The sequence below is a fragment of the Cyprinus carpio genome, chromosome A5 (assembly GCF_018340385.1).
Source record: "Cyprinus carpio isolate SPL01 chromosome A5, ASM1834038v1, whole genome shotgun sequence".
Taxonomy (NCBI): Eukaryota; Metazoa; Chordata; class Actinopteri; order Cypriniformes; family Cyprinidae; genus Cyprinus; species Cyprinus carpio.
This window is the reverse complement of record NC_056576.1, coordinates 15,775,359-15,783,485: the sequence shown is the minus strand read 5'-3', so window position 1 is coordinate 15,783,485 and position 8,127 is coordinate 15,775,359. Positions and strand designations below refer to the sequence as shown.

The following is an 8,127-nucleotide window of genomic DNA, read 5'->3' as shown; positions in this document are numbered from 1 at the left end:
CCGATCTCCCCCAAGGGCCTCTTCGGACTGGCGGTCGAAGGATTCGCAGAGCGCTTCAACGAGGTATATATAGAAATCATCCCAATATGTGACATTTTCTGCCAAAGCTCAGCTCTGGAGCTAGTTGCCCTAATTTTATTTCGACTCAGCAGCCCATGAAGCCAGCACCTGCTGCCCCCACCATTCAGCCTGCTAAGGCTCAGCAGACATGAGGGCACTCCCGCTCGGCCAGATGCTTCCTAAGCGCCAGGGACCCTGACCCAAGATAGCGTTTGACTCGGCGCCTCAGGCATCTTCGTGATCTGCAGTCGTTCCTCTAACTTAGCACAGCGTGATTGTACTGTGTTCCCATAGCATCTTAAGCAGACACAGTACGAGAGTAGTATCGACAGAGAACGTACTTAGTTACTAACATAACCTCGGTTCTGAGATACAGGAATGAGTATTGCATTGCTAGCCATATCTCAGGGAACTGAGATTACGTTAGTAACTAAGTACGTTTTTTTAGTCACATACAGAACCCAGAAAAACGCTCTTAAAGTAAATTACGCCTTGTATTTATTCTGTTGTGCATAACAGCAGAAAATATCCTATAGCACATAAAGCCAGATGTGAAATGGTCTTGGGGTTCTAAGAGGCAACCGGTTTCTCCCTCTGCTTCACAAACAGCTAGTTCTTGCATCCAAACTTTTAATAGCAGGACATCTGGCAAATTATGTCAGTTTGCTCCCTGTGGTAAAATTAGCTTTCCCCAACAACCTGAGATTAAAAAAACAAAGCAAAATACATTAGTATACAGAGTACATAGGTTATTCACTAATAACACTGAGCTTTGGTGTTGAATCCAGGGCAACAGTTTCATAGCTTAATAAACCAAAATAAATCTTTAAATATCCTACCATCACTGCTCTTACAAAGCCAGAACATAAATGAATGCACACATCACTAGATACGATGTGTTTGATTAGTACTTCATTACTGTTTATTAGTACTTTGTTGATTGTAATAACAGGAAACATTAACATGCGAGGTTTTATACTGCCATGTTGTTTACTATCCATTACATCTCTCTTTCACAGCATACAATTTCAGCTCACTATATCACCTGCACAACAAACAGATCTTACATCGGAACAAGCTGTTCTACTCGCAATCAAGTTTAAAGGCACATTACCTTCAAACTGACATGGAGAGGAACATCTGCTCCAGAACTCTTCAGAGGAGCTAAAGAACAAGAGCAGATTTCTGAATAACACGCCCATGTGGTCCAAGTGACACATCATGCAAATCCAAATGGATGGCTACGAATTTATTGAAAAATATAATAATGCGAATGCTTCACACTCTTAGGTTACTTGTTCGAAAATACCACATGGCACCATATGCTTGTTTGTCAGAGCCAAAGATCTATTTATGAAAAGAAAGAATGGAGATACATGAGTGTGTTTGGTTTCTATTTAGGAGAATCAGGACAGGAGGCAGTAGATTTTATGTACAGTACTCCAGAGAATGTGAATGATCTATAGGCCTGAATTTTACCCAGGTGTATTACAAATGTGTGTTATTTGTACCAATGCAAAGCTGGGTAAATATGCTTCCTTCAAATATGAAACAAATTTCTGGAAAACTTTCAAAATCAGGCTTTTTTGGGGAAATCAAGTGCAATACCTATAGGACATTATATTTTGGAGCAGCTGCCACAGATGAGTAGTCCCTTGGACCAAATGTTGTCACTTCAAATACCAAAGGTCTAGACAGCAGGCATTGTATCTTAAGTTCTCTCTAAGCTCTGTAAATTTCACTGCAATATACGACTTGTATGACTTTATAAAATGATATCAGAGAGCAGACAATGTCTCAGGGGAGCTCCAAAAAAGACCCCATCCAAACTAAAGAAATTATTTTCTTGTGGAATATGTAATAGTATCCTTTAGAAGAACCAAGGACCAACTATATCACAAATGTTGCAACAATATTTTTGCTTACCTTAAACACATCGCACAGGAGACATGCACTAACGTCTTTATTATAAAATGGTTACCATGATGTGTTATCTACATCTGTAGTCAATTGCAAGTTATCTTAGATATTGAAAATCTATTAACTAAAATTAGTAATGAACACAAATTAATTACAGTGGAGTAGCATTCATGCAGATGTGCCAGCAGTTGCAAACAGTCAACCACTTGCAAGTCTTTTCACTGTAAATAATTTATGTTCATTGCAATTCATTTTCCATCTAGGCATCTAGAAAAATAAATAAATAAGTATTTTTTAAAAAGGGACCTCTTGAAGGTTCTTATGTTGCTTGGTGAGCCATTTGGCTTAATTTTGACTAACTAACCTTCTGGGAACACTTTATAGAATTACAGAATTCTAGATCAGGTAAACAGTACTGTCTAATTAATAATTTAAAATGTAGCTACTGATAGCTATTTATTGGTTACATTACAACAGTTGTGTTTAAAAATGTTGCGTTTAAAACTTTGCAGCCCTGGTGGACCAACGGCTCATCAAGAACTGAAATAAGAATAGAGTTATATGAATGAATTGGATAACGAGTTGTTGTGGGTGAGGACACAACAGGATTTATAATTGAGAAGATAAAATCAATGCAAAATGTATTGCCTGTTGAATTATACTGGACCCTAATGTCTTTTCCCCCGTAGTTGGAGAGAAAAACAAACAATCTTATAGGTGATATCGTACTGCCCATATATACTGACTATTCGGTATAACTCATGCTGAAATATGTGGCATTTGACCTTTGATTTGAGTCAATAAGTTTATGAAAGACTGAATATTACAGTGCTGAGAAAAACACACCACAAGCTCAAGTATAGATGCCCAGAGAAACTTGGATAGAGGTCAGTACAATCTTGTTGTCTGGCAGTCTTTTTCATATTTCAAATGCTCAATGCCAAAGAATTATTATTAAACGTTCATAGATTTCAGCAAAAGTTTTCATTCTGTAGCATCTCACACATTCACATTAGTTCACATTTACATTAATAGCATTTCCATTCGATTTTCCTTTCAGTGCTTTTTGTTCTTTCTTTACATCTTATTTATTATCTCACAGCACCATGAAAAACCTCACTGTCACTTTGTTTTCTAACATACATACATTCGCAAGGCAAACCGTCACTGCATCTCTGCTTCACCGGAGAAAAACACCTCTCGATTCACTGCCCACACATTGTGATCTGCTTTACAAGGAAAGAAGCAGGCAATGTCCAAAGACACAATAAACACATTATAGATTTTTCTGTGTCTGTTTGAGATAAAACGATCACACTATTTCACAAGGACCTAGAAATACACATAAAGAACAGGATCCAGCTGAGGGACACGCAACGAATGGAAGATTTCATACCCTCTTAGGACACATTTTCTGTATACAAACTAGACTCTCAAAAGCCAGACCTGGATCTTCTTTTTAAACAATAACAGGGTTGGATGGGAATCAATATGTCTCAGAACAGAACTTCAAAGTCAAAGCATAGTGTGATGCAATCACTTTTGTTCATGTTGTATAACAGCACTCTTACAGCGTCTTACTAGATGTCTAGCATGATGAAGACAGGTACTGCTGGACACAGCAGACACACTTCTGAACTCTCCCAATAGAGATTGCTAATGTGTCGTCATCATGACGTATTCCCAGTGGTAAACGCAAAGCATTTTGGGAAACCGCGGCACAAACATAACGCGCCAGACTTCTATGCATGGAGGGAAGAACGCTATAAACTGGAATAGTCGTTCTCACGATAAGAAGTGGCGTAAAGCTTAAGAACGGAATATCCTTTTATCGTTTTCCAGCGTGGAAAAATAATAGTACACAAGCCATGTTTCAGAGAGGGTGACAAATAGTTGACGAAAATGGCATGCATAGCAGCAGTAAGGAGCCCAAGATTACCTTCGATAACACTCCACCACCACATGATGGTGTGTTCAAAGCATTTTTCACAAAGGTAAGTTACAATTACTCTCTGTAAATGTTATGTTGTGGGCAAAAAAACCAGCGTGTTTTTTGTTTGACTTAACCAGACCATTAGCTTAAGTTACCAACGTACTAAAAGCGTAACGTTAATCAGTTTTAAAATGTTGTACATCTAGGCTACATAGCAATTATTTGGTGACTGTGTTTGCAGGCAAACCTGCCTATGAAATGTTGGAGTGTGATCCTGACTGGACCCCTTCTCTCTGTACCTCGTCCATACTGAGGTCAACGCTACGAACACAGACCGGTTCAAGCCTTTTTGGAGAAATTATATACCATGCTCACATCTAATATGTAAATGTTTATTATGTTTTCCAAAAGATTTTGTAATGTCTCTTCTCACATGTAATGATTTTTAGCCATGTCTGTAAATAAAATACACAAAGACTGAATTAAATTCTGCCTCCTTTATCTTTATTAAGGAAGAATTGTGCAAAATCAGTGTTCTTTGGTTGCAAACACAAGTACATAACTTAAATAGTAGTAACAAAATCCAACTTAATTTCAGTTTTTTACATATTTAACATGGTAAACACATTTAGATGAATACATTTACATTATTAAAAAGTCCATAGAAAACTTTGTGTGTGTATGCACTAACACTTAGTATCATGTAGTTGTAAATATATGGGTGCTGGGAGTTCGGCAACAGTTTGACGTCCCTTGCCCAGTCGCTCTGCTCGTAAGGATCCAGTCCTTTGATTCCCTTTTTTTCTCGTCATATCTCGTCTTTGCATTAGGATTTAGTTTTTAGGCGGTATGGTCCGACAATGTTTTCTTTAGTCCGCTGCATTTTGTACGATTATATTCTGTTTTTCAAGCTAATTTTTTCATTATTTTTCATGCCAGAACACTAGCCTGCTATGCCAGCCCATGTAAACTGGCCAAACATACCCATAATTCTTTGCGTTCTGATGACGTTGCCGCCCAGTTGGTCACATGTGTTAGCGATCTCTATATACCTCACCTCAAACATCTATAAACTAATGCTTCAGTGCAAAAGCACAAACACATATAAGTACTTGCATAAGTGTTTGTTCCTACCTGGTCTCATGGCATAAATGTACCTAGGTGCACTTTTTAGCGAGACGCCAAAAACGTACCAATAAGCACATATCACTGCAGTTTCCAAAATAAATGAACACTAGAGGGTTGGGTATGGTTTAGGGCAGGGGTCTCCAACCCTGCTCCTGTAGAGCTACTGTCCTGCAGATTTCAGCTACAACCCCAATCAAACACACCTGAACCAGCTAATTAAGGTGTTGAAGGCTACTTGATAGTTACAGACAGGTGTGTTGGAGCAGGGTTGGAACTGAAGTCTGCAGGATGGTAGCTCTCCAGGAGGAGGGTTGGAGATCCCTGGTGTAGGGTATATTTTCAACATGATAGAGCATTAACTTTTAATGACAGTACCCGGAAATTTGAATTCTAAACCGCCGCAATATGTACCAGAAGCAACATAATAAAAACACAGCAATATGTACCTATATCAACATAATAAAATGTGCCAGGGTTCACGAATTGAACCAGACATTTCTCTTTGAAACTGCGGCGAAACGTGCGTTAAGGTACGTAAAAATGGTGTTGCACAAAAAGTGCAGAGTGGTATGTATTCTTATGAGACCAGGTTGGTTTGTTCACCACAAAATACTGGACATATTCCTGTTGACACATCTAAACTGCATTTTTGTAGAGATCAGCAGAGATCTATATAAGCAGAAGAAAATCCCCCAATTAAGAACATAGTTGATGTGTTAACAGCATGGAACATATTATTTGAAAGTAATATTTAATCAATTATATTACCTATCAATTTTCAATGATCAATTTTTGGTTTCGTATGGCCAGAGGAAAACTGCCCACCAACTGAGCCTGCCTCCTCCCAAGGTTTTTTCTCCATATCTGTCACTAACATATCTGTCATTCCTTGTCACTATTGCCTTTTGGCTTGCTTAGTTGGGGACACTTAATATTTGGCAATATTATCAACATGTTTGCATAGACACTATTGGACAAAAACTGAACTGGGCTGGATGATGACATCACTGAATCTACAATTAACTGACTTTACTAAAAAAAATTATCATTGAGCTGCTTTACAGCAGAACCGATTTTGTTTGCATTATTGAAACATTATTTTCCGCTTTGACATAATCTGTATAATGTATAATATAATGGTGAAAATAAGGACCCAAGTACAACCTGGTTCATATCCTATTTCCATTCCCCCCTCGTATTCCTACATTGGAAATAGGCATAATAGCCCTATAAAATAAAAATTATAAATAATTCAATAACAGATTATTTAATAATATAATATAATATACAATGACTAAAAAATAAAAAACAGGCATGCAAAACCCACAAAAATCCTTATACTTACTAGATTATATTTGAAATATTTTAATATTTTAAATCAGTCTACAAATTTAAAATTATGTAAAATTATAAGGTAAAGGCATATTTTAAAAATTACAAATTTAAATTAAAATAAAATTTTTAAAATTTTAAATGATTTAACAATCTTAGATATGAGATTATTTACTCAATTACATCAGACAGCAAGATGAGTTAATTTACCTGTCACTTTTAACTATTACATAAGCATGTGAACTAAAATTACTGAGCATCATCCTGTAAACTCACACATTATCAAAGCTGTTGCATTTAAATATAATAACAGTTCAAGTCATAAAGAGAGATATGCAAGAGAAAGTAAAAACTCTTACAAGTCAAAACCTCTTTTACAGAGGCTTTTCAACCAATAAAACATCCAATGCACCTTAAGCCATGAAGAGGGAGGATATTGAGAGTCTGTGAAAAATTGCCATGTAAACCTTCAAATCAAAATGCATACAGAAGTTAAACTCTCTGCCTGTGCATCATATTAAGTCTTTGCACTCTGAAATAATGGTCAGATGAGCATTGCTCCCAGTCTTGCAAAGTGCTTAGAGCACATCTATTCAGGGCTGTAAGCTCACAAAGGAGTGAGCAGTAATACACGGTTTTGTTCCAATTTCCTCGGCCTGCAAAGGGAATACAAAATGTCAAGCAGCATTGCTTTCAAGCAGCTAAATAATTACAGCAGTAGAGGACACAGCAGGAGCAGAGGCCTTCAGAACAACACGATAAGTATCACCTTCTACTGTAATAGTAAAAATGAGAATTGACTCTGCCACAATGGCTGTCTTTTATTGTGTTCATCTGCCAAATGCTTTCTGAAAACATAATAATTGGATTGGGAAAGTGTATTGAATTTCCTCTGACATAAAACGCATTGCTCGAAAACAAACGTCAACATGAAGACTTGAAACTTCCAAACTGATTTAAAGGCACTGATGGACTGATATATATGTTGGTAATAAATGACCTTCTTAAAGGAATTCACCTAAAGATTTAAATTCTGTCATCGTTTACTCTCGTAAATGTCATTCTGTGCTTGTATGACTGTGTTTTTATACTGTACACATACTTAGAAAGGAGATGTTCTGACAGGATGTCCATGCTGCTGTTTTCCATAAAATGAAAGCAAATGAAAAAAAAAATCCTTATAATAAAGTCCATATACTGTATGTGCACTATATTCCATGTCTTCTGAAGTCATACAATAGCTTTGGACTAAAATTTGATGAAAATGATGACAGAATTTTCATTTTTGGGTAAATTATCCTGAAATTTAGTAGTGTTCTGTTTGCTTTGGTTGCTTTATAAACAATTAAAACAGTACTAGTGCCCTGAACTGCAATCTGTTTGTTAAATCGACCACACCACTATGATCAAAAAGCATCACAGTCATGGGGATCAGTTGTTAGTCTGAAACACAAATAATTACCACAGCACCCCAGCGGTGACACCGATAAAGCAAATCACTGGGGCTTGATCCTTCCTCTATCTTATCTTCTCTGGCAGTTCAATCTTGGAATTCTGTTTGAAGTGTATTGTGCAGCACTAATGTCAGAGTAATTTCAGTTCCCTAAAGCCAAGAGATGCCTTGAAAGTGTGGCTTCATTTTCTCTGCATCCTTTCATTGATGAAGCAGAGGAGTCCATCAGTAGAACACCGCAGGAGCAGCCCCCCATCACCTCTCTGCAGAATACAAAAAAAATAATAAAAAAACAAATAAC

At 37.1% G+C, this 8,127-nt stretch overlaps 1 long non-coding RNA gene across 1 annotated transcript; it reads right to left on the bottom strand.

Moving 5' to 3' along the window:
• Nucleotides 1-517: 517 nt before the first annotated feature.
• LOC122141870 lies at nt 518-5,218 on the bottom strand. Its single transcript, XR_006158161.1, has 3 exons — nt 5,048-5,218; nt 1,175-1,224; nt 518-759 (listed from the first exon to the last, which is right to left on the bottom strand). It is a non-coding gene; the product is annotated as an uncharacterized LOC122141870 (long non-coding RNA).
• Between the last annotated feature and the right edge of the window lie 2,909 nt (nt 5,219-8,127).